Raw genomic sequence first — 17,692 nt, 5'->3', positions numbered from 1 at the left:
GCCCAGATTTGCAAAATAAATAAGTATGTAATGTCAGCATTGAGGGAGTTAAACTGGAGCAAGTGCCCTGGTACAATTACCTCAGCATCTGCTTCTCTGAAAATGGCACCTGGTCTGCCCAGTTTGGAAAGGCAAATGCAACCCTTGAAAAAAACAGTGGGGTGGTAAAGAATTATTTCTTTAGGCATGGACGCGTAAGGCCAGTATTAGAAGTCTATAAACTTCAATCAAAGTCTTCAACACTCTATAGTGCTGATTTATGGGGATATATTAACTCTGGATTTGGCAACAACAGAAAACAACTTTTTTACAAAAATCTCCACACGCACCTGTCCAAATGGAGTGTAATCTTAGACCAATTGGAGACAAAGTAGCTCTGAGACTGGTGTTGTTTTGGGTCAGGTTATGGAGCTCTCATGGCCTCGTCAAATATCGTGAGGCAGTGCAGCATATAATGTCCTAGAGGGAGGATGCTCCATCCCCTAGCCCCAACATGTCAAGAGATGGCTTATCGCTCTAGACTTGGCGTGCTTCTGGGAGGAACCCGAGTTATCAGACCGGGGATCTAGAGCAAAGGTGAGAGAAGCAGTCGTATGTCTCACTGAAAGAAAAATTGAGTACTTGTGTGCAGTCTTGCGTACGAGGTTGCAGTACCTAACTTCAAAACCAGATTTTGGGTATGAAGCATACACGGATCATATAGCAACCCCCAATGGTGGCTAAATGTACTTCTTCATGCAAGGGATCCGTGGATAGTACTTGCCCGATGCATGGGGCGGCAGAGGAGACGACCCTACATTTTTTGCTTTTTCTCTGAGAACTTGAGGGGGTCTTCGCACTAGATACCATAAGCCTATTTTTATAGTAAATAACATTCATACTACTGCGCAGGCAATGACATTTGGCAAATATTCCTCCAATTTAGATGTGGTCTTTTATGTAGCGAGGTTTATTCTCCATGTTTGGTTAAGAAGATGCTACTTAGCCAAAACCTCTGGTGGACAGTTGGCAAGTACTTTAGGAAAATGTTGGGTTTTTTATTCTCTGAATTTTAATGTTACCTATTTCATTAATCGACTTGTGTTTATTCTGTTTATTCTGTGTATTTGCGAATTTTTATGTGATTGCACTTGGAACCTGAAGATTTTGGGGCTGATTCATGAAATTTGTGCGCCGAAAAACAGCGATTTGTGCGCCATTCTGCCTGCAAATCCCCATTTGTTAAACAGGAATTTGCAGGCAGAATGGCGCACAAATCCCCGTTTTTCGTCGGACAAATTCCATGAATCAGCTCCTTGATATCGAATAAAGGTTAATGAAATAAAACAAAAATCCATAAAACATAATTAATATAAAACTCTCCTATCCTCAAGGGTAGTTATTATCCCTCCTCAATCGCTCAAAATCAAGAAAGCATTTGAGTTTTGATTTTCCGCGCAACTAACCAAATGAAACCAAGCTATACCTTACAAATAAGTAATTCAGTGTTAATCACGCACTCACGGCAGGACTATAACATCTGAGATGCAAAGATGGCAAAACTGGCACCAGGAATTGTTTCTTGGGTGTATCATATAAATGTAGAACAAAGGAGGAATCTGCCAAGGTTTGCCGCATTCCACGTTGGCGCAAAGAAAACTCCACCGTGCCGCTTCCTCCTCGTCAAATGGCCCCAACGTGAGCCAATGAAAGGATATTAAATCTCCTCCGAGTCTTAATGACAAAGTGAGATTTCTTGAAGACACATCCTAGATGTCTGTTGTGCCCTTTTCTGGTGCTATCAGCAGATAGGCCCTGGCCGTGCTAGTATTTCATTCTACTATTAATGCTGCCAGTCGCCCCCATTGTCCTGAGTATGCAAGTGGCTTCCTTGCTCTCTACTGTGACTTGCTCCCCTGCTTGAGTGATGGGGCAGACTTGTCAAACCCTGCCAGCATATGCTTCAGCGCTTGATCGTCGCTGGCTTATCCCATCTCTCTATTAATGTGCCAAGTGTCAGCATGCTATCACCATTACCTATCAATCAGTTGTACTATGTGCAACACCCTGGAGCGTGCCAATGCTCTGCTAATAAACTGCCACTGTTGCTGTATCCTTTTACTGGGTACCTGTGTGCGGGTTCCCCTCGCTGAGTCACACACCGCCAATAATGTCCCACTGGGCTTTGGTATTTTTTTTGTACTTGGTGAAATTTTCAACATGATTTCCCTTAAGTACCCCCCACTTAACGTCAATGTTGCCTCGAGTTTTGGAGTAGAATGGGGATTAAACAACATAGCCATATGCCTTAACTGCAATTCCCGCATCTCAGCCTGCCAGCACCCGCTAACCCCTCTCAACTGTGGTTCTTGTTGGCTCATCTCCCCCTCAGAGTTTTAACTTAGCAAGCAAATCTTCTCACAAAGCCATCCATTAAAAGAAAACATCTCAACAAGCAACCTACAATTTTTAGCTAGATAGTCTTTCATTTGAATGAATGCAGAAAAATACTGGTTGCAACATTTCTTTTAATATGGCAAATATTAAATGTGAATAAATACAGATAAAATAGACACAAAATAAATATAAATGAATGCAGATGCATTCAGGTCCTTTCACTGTATACAAAATTATATGCATCTGTATCGGCTGTAAAATCCATATTCTGTCATCTTTTATTCAATTCTACCACATTACCTACGTAACGAGATGTGACATGTACTAGTAAGAGTGCCTGAAGAAGCTGGTACATGTGCATTACATTGTAGCGCAAGAAGTGCGGCACACATGTTGGCAGCTCTGCATATGATTACAGATGCATACAATTGCCTCTTTGAAACACAATCTGGACAACTGTTTTGTTGATTAAACACACAGCAACATTTGTCATACATTGATAATACAAAGGGTGATATAGATGATTATGTTACTCACAATCAGTGCTGAGAAACATTTCTGTTGAAAGATATGGGGAAGCTTTGCTAGAGAAGTCATTGGTAGAGTCGTGCAAGAACGTCTGGCAAACGACCCATACATGGGTGCTCAGAGCTCCCATCTGGCAACCTGACTACCCACCCAACCCACAACATAAGATTTTCACTGAGCACTCTGTCTCCACGTAACACACGACCCACACCCGGCATCCTGCCTCCCCACCAGTGCACATTATTTAAATGGTTAATATTGTAATTATTATAAAGTAACACTGTGGATTCTAAACCCACATGAGTTAGACTTTCCCTACAGCACACACAAAACAAAATCACTGCTGGGCACTACCCATTTGGACAGTTAAGTAAAGTAAGACACGGCAAGATAAAAGTGATTGGCTCCGGATCACATAATGTGTGAAGTGTGGGATGTGTGCCTTGGTTTCCAGGTTCGCCAGTTTCCAATTTCGACAGCAGAGGAGACTTCAGCTTCTCCTATCCCATCTACAGTTTTGGAACCATTCAAACACTCTCTGTACATTTCTTATTCAAGGGCTGATCTTGTATCAAGTTTAATAAATCTGGCTTTCAGGCATTAAGTCACATTATCAAGCAATCTGACAAAAAATAATAGGAGCACACCTTCAGAAATCAAGAATGCATTGCTTTGTCGGAATATGAAAAGGTCGCACCAGACCCACACCTGGGTTTAGCAGCATGCACGTTAGGCACACATCTCAGCAGCAACAGTCACTCAGCTGAGCTACCTTTCCAGATGTGTACTTGTGTCTTATTAACCCTTTGTTCTTGCCCGTTACCCTACAGTACCCTTCCATTTCAACCATCCTCAATTCTCATTCTCCCCGTTTGCATACAATTCATTTTTAGACCTTTGTTCCTCTTTTGCTCCATCCTTTAATCTTTAAGTCACTCCCCTTCCCTAAACTCACACTCGCCTCCTTCCTTTGCCCATTTTGCTGAATCTCCATTTCCTTGCCAACACCCTAATCACATGAATTCCATTCCTTGCCTCTCCCTGCCTGACTCACATTTAGATGGTTGACCACCTTGCTTTGACGGGCAGCCTCTTCAGACACGCCAGGGAGCTGTGGTCGTAGTCTTGCTAGTAATTGTGTCATCGGTTCTATGCCGTTCCATCGCCCGTTTTCTTTTATCGCAGCATTTTTTGCTGCTAATTTTTTGCCGCATAAGCTCAGCATTTTTGGGGGGAGGTTACCCCCCAAGTCCCACCTTCCCAGCTATTTACACCATAGTCCCCACACCCCCTAACTCTTATATCCCATTAACCCCCCTCCCACCCCCATATTTTCCGATGAGCTTTTGCGGCAAAATATTAGCGGCAAAAAACTCTGCCAAATATTAATCGGCCGATGAATGAACGTCGTACCGTGGCATTGGGGGTCTGCACTTTGCCAACGGTGATCTAACGTTACCATAGTGACTTGGCTTTCATTTTGCTAACAAGATGCACTTTCTTGGAAAACGGCTGCATGCTTCCTTTCATGGAGGCATAAGAGACTGTGGGCCTCATTACACGGATGGCGGTAAGGATTTACCGGTACCGGTAAAATACCGGTACCGGTAAATCCTTACCGCCTTACTACGAGGTCCCTTTGCGGGTTGGGGGATTTAACGCCTGCTTTTTGCAGGCGTTAAAAACCGACCCGCAAAGGGACCCAGGGAGCTAATTACGGTACCGCAATTTGCAGTACCGTAATTAGCGCCTTCCCCATTCCCATTGAGCCCTATGGGCCAAAAATGGAGAAGGGCAATGGTAGAAGGGGGAATTACCGCCCCGCCAACCTTGGAATGGGGCGGTAATTCCCCTTTCCGCCAAGGCGGTGCCAGTATTTTACCGGCATGAACCATGGTTCTCCGCCATCTGTGTAATGAGGCCCTGTGAGTGGAGTTCACCTGGGCGCTTGCGATAGGGAGCAAGGGAACCTTTTATATTTATTTGTGTTTACAAGGATGGTGGCGCGTGTGTATGTGTGTTTTGGTTTATATGACTGGGGGAATGTGTTGAGTGTATTTGTGACTGTTGTGGAAGCAGATCGTCTAAATAAACACATAAATGCTTGAACTAAAGACGAGGGGAGGGAAATATTTCTTTTACAGATGGACCTTTGCAATGGTAAAGATAGTGGGCCTCATTATAACTTGTGCGGAATGGGTTTAACGGTGCCGGTAAAGGTGCCGGCGCCGTTAAACCCATTCCGCACAATTACGATGTCCCCTCGCGGGACCCGCTCTGGACGTCTGGTTTTTCCAGACGCCATAGCGGGTCCCGCGAGGGGACCAGGGAGCTAACAACGGGCCCGTTCGTAATGGGCCCGTTGTTAGCTCCCTCCCCATTCCCATTGAGCCCTGTGAGGGCTCGAATGGGAATGGGGAAGTACCCGGCCCGGGTTCCCTGAAGGAGGAAATACCGGGCCCTCCATACTCGGAATGGCCCGGTATTTCCCCATTCAGGGAACCCGGACTCGGACACGATTTTGGAGGCAGCCATGCCCTTATTAAGGGCATGGCTGCCTCCAAAGTTGTAATGAGGCATGTATCCATCCCGTTCCTGTCCCAATGACGTAATTTCACCGCAATCCTTAGATTTTCTCTTTATAGCAGACTTTTGTTAGGCACCCTGTTGCCGTGTACTGGCCCCTTTAAGGGAAGAACATGGCACGGGGAATACGTCACACGGGAAGTGACGTGTAGAGGGGGGTGCTGGGAGATGAGAAAGAGGGTTCCATGTACGTCGGAATAAAGAAAGGTTGACATCCCCGCTGGCTCCTCCGTTCTTTACTGGCCGCGCACCACGGCAACAACTGGCGACGAGGACCTGTCCCAGCCAGCGGTCCTCCGCGCAGCACGGGTGATCCCACCACGTGGCTGCCCAGCTGACGGCGATCCCGCCGTCGTCCCCCTTGTGCTCGCGGGTGATCCCACCACGCGACACGGTTCCAGCCCTGAGGCACGTGAAGGAGACACGTGCGCTTGCAGCGATCCCGCTGCCCGGCGCCCCTCCATGTTGGCATGAAAAGAGCTGCGGCCCCCTCCTCCAGAATAGGGGACCTTTAAAGAGGACAAAAAAAAAGATTTTTTTTTTCCTTCTTCCCCCTTCTCCCACATTGCGAGATAAAGAAGGGAAAAAGAAGGATAGCGTTGGCGAACCCACCCCCTGGGTAAACGGCCCACGAAGAGGCTGTCCAGCCCCATCAGAGCTACAGTGCCACACTTCCCATAGGAGCACGTGACGCTAACACGCTGTCAACCCCGAACGCCTCCAGACCAGCTTTGTGATCAACCAGCCCCGACTCAGCCGTGACAAGATGAGCAATATGCCCAACTCATCAACCGCCCCAGCGGACCAGAGCACACCGCCAGCGGCACCAGTCACCAGATCCACAGCCACAGCATGGCGCATGCCGCCACCCTTCTCCATGATGCCTCAAGCTGACAAGGGAGCGAGGTGGGTCGAATGGCTAGAGGACTTTAACAATTTTATCGAGGCTGCGGGAGAAGAAACCTCTCCTCGACTGCGCAGCATGTTCATCAACACGGCGGGAAATGAGATAAAAACACTCATCAAGACCATTCCCCTGGCGGAACTCACTGATTTTGCAAGCCTCATCACAGCCCTAAACAAGAGACTTGTCATCGCTCCCAACAGGGACTATGAAAGATATATCTTTAATCAGTGCACGCAACGCACGGAAGAAACAGTGGACGAATTCATCGTGAGACTCAGGATAAAGGGTGCGCATTGTCAGTTTGACGCATTCTCACTAGACGAAGCCATCCGACTACTAGTGATCGAGGGATGTGTCTCACCTGCTTTGAAGAAGCAACTACTCAAAAAAAAACATCACTATTGAGGAGGTGAGTGCGATGGCACGGATCCTTGAGAGAGTGGAAAAACAAGCAACACACATGGCTAACACGGCTGCCACCAAACAAGACAAAAGCGACCTCATTGCTGCGGTACAAGGGTCTAACAACAGGAACAACGAAAGGACCGGGAGTTTCAGCGCCGGAGCGACCCCGAGAATGCAGAGACAATGTTACAGATGCGGAATGACATTCCCGCATGCGGGCTCATGCCCGGCCCTCACACAAAAGTGCGGAAACTGTGGGAGGGAAGGACACTTTCAGATCGTGTGCAGAGAAGGTAGACCTTTTCCCACAGGTCGCCCCCCCAGCAATCCCTCATTCAGACCGGCTCAAAGGTCAAATCAGTCATACCAGACTCGCCCTTACCAGCCCGGTCCACGAAGATACGTCAGGGTGGTGGAAGAAGTATATCCCGAAGAAGAATATCAACGATACGAGACACTGGAACCCGAGCCGCAGATACAAGACGAATATGACGGACCACCCCCACCCAGGCAAGTGTCATATACTGTGCCTCAAGGCTACACGGACTATGATGGCGGACAATATGACCCGCACAACCAAGATGAATTCGTCAACCTCATACTAGACGAAGAAGTGGCGCGGGAAGCACCCAGAATACAAGTCGAGATCTGCAACCAACGATTCTGCTTCTTGATCGACTCTGGAGCAACGGTTAACATCATGTGTGAAAAGGAATTCCAACAATTACCCAACAAACCTGCGCTCACCCAGACCACCTCCAAAATTTACCAATGGGGTGCCGACACACCCCTATGCTGCACCGGGTCATTCAAAAGACGCCTCACATTTGAGGGCAGAACCACCAACACCATAATCCACGTCATCAGGAGGCCGACAAGAGGCAGATGTCTGTTGAGCTACAAAACAGCATCACAGCTGGGCCTGATCAACATACTGGTCCAGGAAGGTGATCTCATCAACTCTACTGAACCGCAAACACCACAACCAGCTCAAATATGCCACATTGAGCAAGGGGCTCCCAAACCCGTCGTTCTAATAAAGGATGACATCATAAAGGAATTTCCCGACATTTGCCGTGGCCTAGGAAAACTGAACGGCCCGCCCATCAAGTTGCACATAAATCCAGACGTTCGCCCTGTGCCACAACACCCAAGGCGAGTGGGATTTCACTTACAGGAAGCCGTCTCGAAAGAACTACATCAACTCTTAAAGGATGACATTATTGAACCGGCAACTGGGCCCACCCCATGGGTGTCCCCCCTCGTAATTGTACCGAAGGAAGGCGGCCGACTCAGGCTATGTGTGGACATGAGAGTGGCCAACACGGCCATACAACGGGAACGGCACACGGTTCCAAAAATTGAGGACATGATAGTCCAACTGAACAAGGCAGTCCTGTTCTCGAAACCGGACCTCAATCAGGGGTACCACCAGTTAGTTCTTCACCCGGACTCACGACCAATCACCACATTACCGTCCCACGAGGGACTGTTCCGTTACAAAAGACTCAACTTTGGAATATCCTCCGCGGCTGAAGTCTTTCATGAGACAGTTCGGCAAATCATTCGGCCCATCAAAGGGACATTAAACTACAGCGATGATATTCTCGTCTTCGGGAAGACTCGGCAGGAACATGACGAGGCACTAAGGGCCACATGTGGAGCATTACAAAAGGCGGGTCTGACCCTTAATGTAGAGAAATGCAGGTTTGGGAAAGCCAAACTCAAGTTTTTCGGTCACATATTCTCGGCCGACGGGATGACCACTGACCCTGACAAAGTTGCGACCATCCTCCATCTGGAAAAACCCAACCAGGCGGCGGATATCAGATCGTTCCTGGGCATGGCGGGGTACTGTGCACGCTACATACCGCAATTTGCCTCTATCACAGAACCACTGAGACGCCTGTTGCAAAAGGACGTCCCCTTCCACTGGACGGAAGAATGCCAAGGAGCATTTGATGACATCAAGCACGCTCTGGCGGAGGCCAGGAAGCTCGCATACTTCGACCCAGACTGGCATACCGAAATCGTGGTCGATGCCAGCCCCGTGGGATTGGGCGCAATCCTCACCCAGACCAGTGGCCAGGACACGTACCCACGCCATGTGGTCGCATACGCCAGCAGAGCTCTGGCTCCTCCAGAGTCAGCCTACTCACAGGCAGAAAAAGAGAGTCTGGCAGCCGTCTGGGCCTGTGAACATTTCCATCACTTTGTCATCGGCAAAAAATTCACTCTCATCACGGACCACCAGGCTCTCCTATCCCTGTTTGGCAACCCGCGGACCAAGATGCCCCCCAGGATCGAGAGGTGGGGAATACGCCTACAAGAATATGACTTTGCAATAATCCACAGACCAGGGGGTGAGAACAACCCATTTGACTAGCTTTCGCGACACCCTGTTGGCACTCCAGCCCAGAGAAAGGGAGATGCAGAATACATCAGTTATGTTACCGCAAACGCCCTGCCTCCGGCCATTTCCATCGACACGGTAGCGGCAGCCTCAGCAGCCGACCCATCTATGGCCCTAGCCATCAGTCTGACACGCAACAACAAGTGGAAAGATTTTAGAAGAGCGGTTCAGGCCCATCCGGGAGCCAGTTGTGACGAGCTTGAGAGACTGGCGAGATTGCAAGCGGAACTCGCAGTTCAAGATGACATCATTCTACTAAGAGGATGCAAAATAGTCATTCCCAACACCCTACGAGCGGAATTCATCAAAACGGCTCACGAGGGTCACAGAGGAGCAGAAAACACGAAGAGGCTGCTGCGGTGCCATGTGTGGTTCCCGTTCATGGACAACATGGTTGACAGATGGGTACGCAGTTGCGTAGCATGCCAATGCACCTCCAGACCAGAATCACCAAACCCCCTCAGGATAACTACGATCCCGGACCATCCGTGGGAACGAGTCGCAACAGACTTCTATGGTCCGACAGAAGCCGGAGACTATCTGCTGCTCCTTATCGATGAACATTCTCGCTTCCCCATAGTGAAGCGAGTGAAATCCACAGCGTTCGCACACGTGGCAGCAACGTTTGATGAAGTCATCAGTGAGTGGGGGATCCCTGACACGAGAAAGTCGGACAATGGTCTGCCGTTCAGCGGTCACGAATTTGGGGTGTTCGCAAAGCATATGGGGTTCCGTCATCAGAAGGTATCCCCGAGATGGCCCCAGGCAAACGGAATGGCCGAAAGGTTCATGGCCTCCATCAAAAAGACCATGCAAAGAGCACGCCTCGAAGGGACTGACCCCCACCAGGCGTTGTGCAGAATGCTGAGGGATTACCGGAACACACCCCATGAGGCCACCAATAAAACACCAGCCGAGCTCATGGTAAAGTATAGAGTAAAAACCAGAGTTATAAATAATCCAGTGTTGAGGCCAAAACCAGACCCAGAGATCGCTCGGAGGGATGAAGCAAGGAAAGAAAAGGCACGTGAACAGACGGACCAAAGGAGAAGAGCACAACCCAAAGATTTTCAGATAGGCGACGATGTCTGGGTGCAGCAAGCAGTTCGTAAGAAGACAGATCCGTTATTTTCGCCAGGACCGCTCCAAGTCATAGCTGTCAAAGGGACCATGGTAACAGCCGCGAATGACGAGAGAGAAGTGACAAGGAACAGCTAGCTGTTCAAGCATGCCGTGAAGGGTACGGAAGAAGAGCCACCACCCATCGATCCAGATCCAGAAGAGAGTGACACGCGAGATGAAGAGTGGGTCCCCCTCAAGCCACCAGCTCTGCGTCAACCGAGTCCCACACCCCCGGTTGACGGCGACCACAGCCAATGGTCGCGAGGATGACCACAAAGGACAATCAAGAAACCTCCCAGGTTAGTGGAGGAGTGTTGAAAGTTGTTGATACAAAGACAATCACGTGTTATAGTTGTAAGGACATATGTCCGGGGGTGTTGTTGCCGTGTACTGGCCCCTTTAAGGGAAGGACATGGCACGGGGAATACGTCACACAGGAAGTGACGTGTAGAGGGGGGTGCTGGGAGATGAGAAAGAGGGTTCCATGTACGTCGGAATAAAGAAAGGTTGACATCCCCGCTGGCTCCTCCGTTCTTTACTGGCCGCGCATCGCGGCAACACACCCCATCCCGTATTGGCTTTGTGGGTACGTGTTCGGACTATGGACTCATTTAAGCATGCGCAGTAATTAGGCAGCCCACAGATCTGTATCCAACTGGGGCAACCAGGCCAAGGACTGCAGCCTATGCACAGTGGAGGATCCAGTTGGACTGGCGAGAACAACAAAGCTCTCATAAGCATCCAAAAGTCATATGGGGGTGGAGGTCCAACACCCCTTGGCTTAGGTACAGCGACCGGAAGCTGCAATAGGGGTTGAGATTTGATACCTGTCCATCAGGTCATGTGACTGGATGGAGTCATAGTCCATCATAACCGGAACTGAACATTAACGGACTAAACATTCATGAATGGGGTTATTTTTCTGGTGGGAGGTGGGATAAAAGTGTGGAATGTCTAGCAGTCATATTTTGGAACCTTCTTTAGTTGGTTGAGCAGTCACCTATAAAGATAGGAGTCTGGAGGGCAGGTCAAGTCAGTCAGGTGCTGTCCCGTTAGAAGCAGGATGCTGTTTCATGGCGTGAAGCCAATAAATAAATTGCCTCTGCTTGTCATCAGCCGAAATCGATGTGTGAGTTTGCTTTCCCTGACACTGTTTACATTGTTTTTAGACGGATGTATCTGTTTTCATGCACCTGTGTACTAGATAGATGTTTATTTTGTGTAATTGAATGTGTGTATTTTGCTGTTCACATAAGAGTGTTCTGAAAACTTGCACAGGCTCACTTCATAGTTTACTAATAATTTACACCAGAATTTTACATCTTTCTGAGTTTTTTTGCCATTACTATAAGCGTCATATAATAACATCCATGTGTGCTATTCGGGAGAAGGGCCGGCCTTAGGGCAGAGTGGGCCCGGGCAACGCCCAGGGCGCCATTAGCCCCCCCCCCCCCCCCCGCCACGCCAGCTTGGGGGAGTCATTCAAGGGCTCCCCAGAGCTGGCGTAGTGGGAGAATGCACAGCAGGCACCCTTTTGTTATTAAATGCGTCCTCAGTGTTGGGGCTCATTTGACCTTCACTTATCATGCCTTGCTAGGTCTGTAAATCACATGTGTTCCTACATTAAACCTGTATCGATGATAACAAGTCAGGAGTCCCTTCTCTATTATTTCAAATATTCAACAAAGTAAGCACTCGGGGCTACAAACTCTGGTTAAGAACCAACTGCCAGCGCCAAGTTCGTAGTGTGCAATAAATAGTGAATGTTCACTATTATTATATCTGGAGCAACTCTACAGCCTAATAAACTATGAGTGAGGCTTTTTTAATAGCAACAACTTCAAACAGAATCAATCTAATAGACTCCCAATTATAGCAGAAAAGGTAGCGTGAGTCAATGGTGTTCCCAGGATCACAGACTGTGGTTAAAAGGTGAAACCATGATTTTGGACTTGTGGGCAATTTCAGCAGTTGACAGCTAACTTCTTTCTGTTATTTTCAAGGACGCAAATATTCCGTTTCATTGAGATGCCTTGAAATGCACACTAAATCACATAATAAATGTACCTGACAATATATACCTTTTTATAGAAACAACAAAAATATATAGTTATAGCTCTATTTCAGCATCCTGAATGGAAGTTTACACTAGCAATATGCAAAGAAGGGAGACCCTAAACAAATCTTATTTGGGTTTGTTTTAAAACTGTATTATAAAGACTTAAAGATAGATCGTGAAAGAAAATTCATTGCATTATAAGGTCATCTGCCTGCTTGTAGCCCTTATGTCACACATAACGCAGCATTATGCACCATCCCATTTCTTATCGGCCACTATTCTCACTTTTTAAGGGGCAATAGTTCCACCCAACTGGTCACTCGCCGCTGTGCCTGCACCTTCAATCTCTCATTGCTCTCTTTGTGAGGCACTCTTGACACAAAGGAGATATTAGGGGAAGCCTTTGCCTTTCCATGTGCCTGAAAAATAACATGAAAAAGTGTGATCTCAGTGCGCTGGAAATGTTTTAAATAGGTGATCCTGCAGCAGACATGTAAACTTGGGCCATTTCCTGTCTCGGACAGGTCTGTGTGTGGGATACGGGACACACCCCTTTAAATCGGGACAATCACACAAAACGTGGGATGCTTTGCCACACTATCTGAATGGCATATGGTGTGTGATGATATTTTACCATAACTGCATGGGGCTGTATGCTCGTTTTGGGTGTAAAGAAGGCACCCATGTCTGTTTCCTTTGTTCAACTAAGCTGTCTCTGAATAAGCTCTATTCTCTTTACATTTTTTCCATGAGGCTGTTTCATAATGCTGTGACCCACTTTATCAGTCCCCCATCCCTCTTTACAAGAGTGGTCTTTATGAGGCCTTTTTAAAGTGTTGAGGGTTACTGCTTTCAATAACATGTATAAGCTGTTCTGGCATTTGATGGTGCACCACCATCGTTACTTTTACTAATATGAGGCTCAGGGTTCGGCAATCGCTGCTCTACAGCCGTGTCCACCCTGACGGGTAAAACACCTGACCTGTGTTCATTGATTGGACTGTTGTTCTTAAGCTGCTTTTAACCATTCGTTTAGATGCTATTACCCGAATTGTTCGTTTACAATTGTTCGAATGACACAATTGTTCGAATAATAGGGGTCCTAATTGACCTTCTGCACAATTGACCGTATGGTCATTTTAATATATATTATGGGTTGGGTTGGTGTAATAATAATATAAGGGGATTGGGAGGGGGGTTGGGGTGGAGGTTGGATTGGGTGGCGGGCTGCAGGGGGTTTCCCCCCGCATATATATCCTAATTGACCGTTTAAATTCGGTCAATTGTGCAGAAGGTCAATTGTTATTCGAACAATTGACATTCGACCAATTCGTATACAACCGTTTAGATGGAGCTAACCCTGGACCATGCACTGTTTTTTAAAACTTTGCCAGGACCCAAATGATCCTGGTGAATCTGTGCTAGCATCATCGGGTTTTATGGCCAAAACACTTCCCAGTATTGTAGTGTCACAATCGAACAGTGACCATGGTTTCAGTTTGTGATACTCCAGGTGTTTTGGACTACAACTCCCATAAATCCTTTACACCTGGCTATAAAGTCTAGGGCTAGTGAAAGCTGTATTTCAAACATTCTGGAAGGTAAATAATGGTGACACACGTGTAGGTCATTGTTTTGGTTTTGATAATAGTAGTTGTATTGTAATGCCCACTGATTTCATAGGTTGAAAGTGCTTAGCGTTTTCTGGTATATTGCGGTTAGGCAAGGAACTAGCAAAGCCTGCCATTCCTGTTTTCATATTTTACTTATGGTGTGTGTTTTGCATTCATGCTTCTTGTGGTCCTATTCAAAGGGAATCAATGATAACGGTGAGAGCACAGGTGAGCGATGGCCACCTTGAGGAGCGAGGCGCAGTGTGGTCCTTAGGCTTGGAGGAAGAGATGAGTTTCCAAGCTGGAAGCCTACGAAGGCTTTCTTGAGATCGATTGGCTACCGTAGAGTAGACCAAAGGATTGCACCTTGTTGAGTTATGTTATGCTACGTGATTTTCATACAGCACCAGTCACCATCATAGTAGTCTGACAGCACTAAGACTCGTCCGCTGGTTTGAGTAATGCACCACGGCCACAGGGATCTAGACCTTTTGAGTGAAGCATCTTCCACCCGTTCCTCAAAATGATTGTAGTCACTGCGCATGAGCTGAGCCAGATCTGGGATTCTTAATGTAGGCACATGGCTGGAGGTAAGTCTGAAGCAGGTTAGCTCGATGGGGCGCTGCCATGAAATTCTTCATGTACGAGGCACAAGAGCTTGAAATCCACCTTCTGCGTCACAGAAAGCATATTGTAAGTGATCCTCTTAAAGACGGAAGAAAAGCATAGCTTCACAGTTCTTTATACTTTAAAGTTTGTTCACAATTTTGCCTAGAAGGCCCTCACACACTATCACAATACCCTCTATGGGAAATGACCACTGCAATAACAATGGCAATTCGGCCAGGAACTGTGCCTGAGACTGACAATTGCACATGTATCACTCTTTTTTCTATTGCACAGAAATGGCCATCACACCAAAATATCTTACTACTATTTTGGCTCTAATATCCATCGGATACCCAGTTGATACAGCTGTACAACATGATATCTTTCCTTTCACCAACAGGTGTCGCCCTCTCATTCCACACGGGTCGTGGCACCTGCAGCTGTACTCCCTGGCCACAACCAACACAGTCACAATATTTTCAAGAACAAAGATATTTAGGCCCGCATCATACCCGCTAGAAGCTGAGGTCAGAGCTCCTGCCTGATGAACCCCCTCAATCAACTGGGAGCCCAGATCTGATCCTGATGACCCCCAACCCCCAATCGTTTGGATGAACTCCCATTCAACTGGCAATCAAGGTTCGATCCTCAGTCAACCACCAATGTTTTTCTCACAGTATACTGTTGAAACTACTGAGTATGTATTTAGTTTTTGCCCTGTTTTTTGACAGGCCAGTTTACTGCTCCTGCCTGAATAAAGAAATCTGATTTTCATGCAAACTTGTTTTATGGTGCATGCAATTTGTGCAAGCTAACGGGTGTAAACAGGGGGCAGCCTTACTCTTAATCTGTTAAGTAAACAGTAGATCTGTCACCAGCAGAACTTGTGTTTCTCTACCTGTGGGGTGGAAGCACCTGCTTCATGTACATGTCTTGGAAAACCTCAGTCGCCTGGGGACAGGTTGCTTCTGGTTTAATTCTCCTTGCCAAAGTGACATTGTTACTTTTCTCCTCCTGAGACATGCATAGGTCAGGGATAACCTTTTTTTAAATTCTAAATGTGCTTTCATACTAATATAAGCAGGGGTTTCCAATCCAGTGAATGTTTAGAGAACCTAACCCTCTGAGATATGCCGGGGGAGGTAGTCAAAGTGCGCTGGTTGCGGCCAAATTTACTAAAGCACCTGTTGTAAAGAGTGTGCTAAGAGATACAGCATATAGCCTAGCAGGTTTCCAGTGAAAGGTGCCAGGAAATATCATAACAGTCCTGGTTTAAATATCATTAGGCATGCACTAGATTCCAATGTATTCCTGCGCAAGAGTGCCTTCTGGCACAACCCCAGTTTATTTATTTATTTTGGCTTGTTGCCGGGATTCTACTAGTTAAGGGACACATGGTATCCCTATGCCTGGGAGATTGCCTTTCCCAGTGAATTTCCATAACCACAGATGGTCAGGTGACAGTTGTAGCTTTTTTTAAAAAAAAACGCTGCTCACCTTAAGCTCTGCTTTCCCGCCATTCACACCAGATCGGCTGCTGAGAGCTACAGTTTTCAGGCCATCCTTACGCTGCGTTGCCTGAACCAGCAACTGTAGGGCTTTTGCTGCCCCCAAGCTCTTCAAAGAACTGTGCAGACAGAAGCAGCATTTGTGGCACCTAAGCAACTATGTGTGCCTTTCAAGAGAGATAGTCCAAAAGCAGTATTGTGAACTGGCTGTACAGCTCAAGAGACTGGTCAAGGAAGAACTGATAAGGACTTACCCAATATCTCTCCACCATCATAGACTGCACTGCATGCCTTCAACTCTGGCAACCACAAATATCAATGCCAATGCTTCTCACAATGTCTTCAACTACACACCTTTAGCCATTATCCGAGTGTTCACTCCCCTCCCTCCAACCCTAGTTTTCTCTGTGAACTGGTGGACTCCAGCCATTTAAGACGAGATAGCAATACCCTTGAGATGGGTGGAGATGCAGAAGTTACTCAAACATCAATAATCAAAACGACTCAGGTAGTTGGCAAAAAGGTAACTGTTTTAATATCAATTATCTAAAACAGGGAGTACATCAGACATCAACTGATGTCTCAGCGTAAGATCTCTGAATGCATCTTAAAAAAAGCATTCTTTTATAGCAAAAAATCGTCATTGATGACGTTAACCTACATATTACTAAAATCATCCTACATGGCAAACTACAAAAACCTTGTGGCAATTGTGATAGGTTCTTAAGGAACCTCTAAGTATGCGATCCATACTAGTCTAAGAGAAGGAAGAAAAGTGATAGGTTTCTTTACATCAGGTGGGGCAACTCAGTCCTCCCCTTAAACAGGTCTCTATGAACGTCACTAAATAAATGACATCCCATTGGTTACACAAACTATAGGACCCTTAATATCACGTGGCCCCCTACAATTGGTTGGCACTTTAACCTCCGTCAGTACTTTTCCACCTATGTTAGCAGCACGCAGGCTGGCCTTCCAGGTGCTGGTGAGCTAGTCTTAACCATAGCTTCCCACCAATTAGCATATTCATTTATCATCACCTCAGTGGTCTGCTGTCAATTAAGGCTTTGAACTGGTCCTTGGGAGTGTTCTTTTGCTCTGGAGAATTCAGGGGAGTGAAGGAACGCTCTGCCCTCATGCGTAGGTGTGACCATCGTGTTCGTCCAACTTCATCCTTCCACGTGACTGAAGACCACAAAATCGAGCCCTAGTGTCTTTAAAGACCTATTTTCTAATAGACCTCTGACGTCTTCCTTGTTTTTGTCCATGTCCTCTGAATAAGAGTTTCTTTCCTTCACACGATTTGTATCCAAAGTCTGCTCATCCCAACCTGATAAGATTTTAGCTTCATGGCTCATCCAGTCTCGCCTTTCTGAGATCTGCTTCTGTAATTCAATTGCTTTTTTAACTGCGACACACTGGAAAAGAGGCCTTCGTTCTCTGGTCCAGCTCTGCTGTAATAAGTAGTGGAAACATCAATTCTTTACTCACTTCAATATGTGTGTATATGTTGGCAAATGCCGCAATCTATTCACTATAGAGCTAGCCTCAAGAATACTTAGTCTG

Source organism: Ambystoma mexicanum, chromosome 2q (genome assembly GCF_040938575.1).
Source record: "Ambystoma mexicanum isolate Mex_15411 chromosome 2q, UKY_AmexF1_1, whole genome shotgun sequence".
Lineage (NCBI taxonomy): Eukaryota > Metazoa > Chordata > Amphibia > Caudata > Ambystomatidae > Ambystoma > Ambystoma mexicanum.
This window is presented reverse-complemented; position numbering follows the sequence as displayed.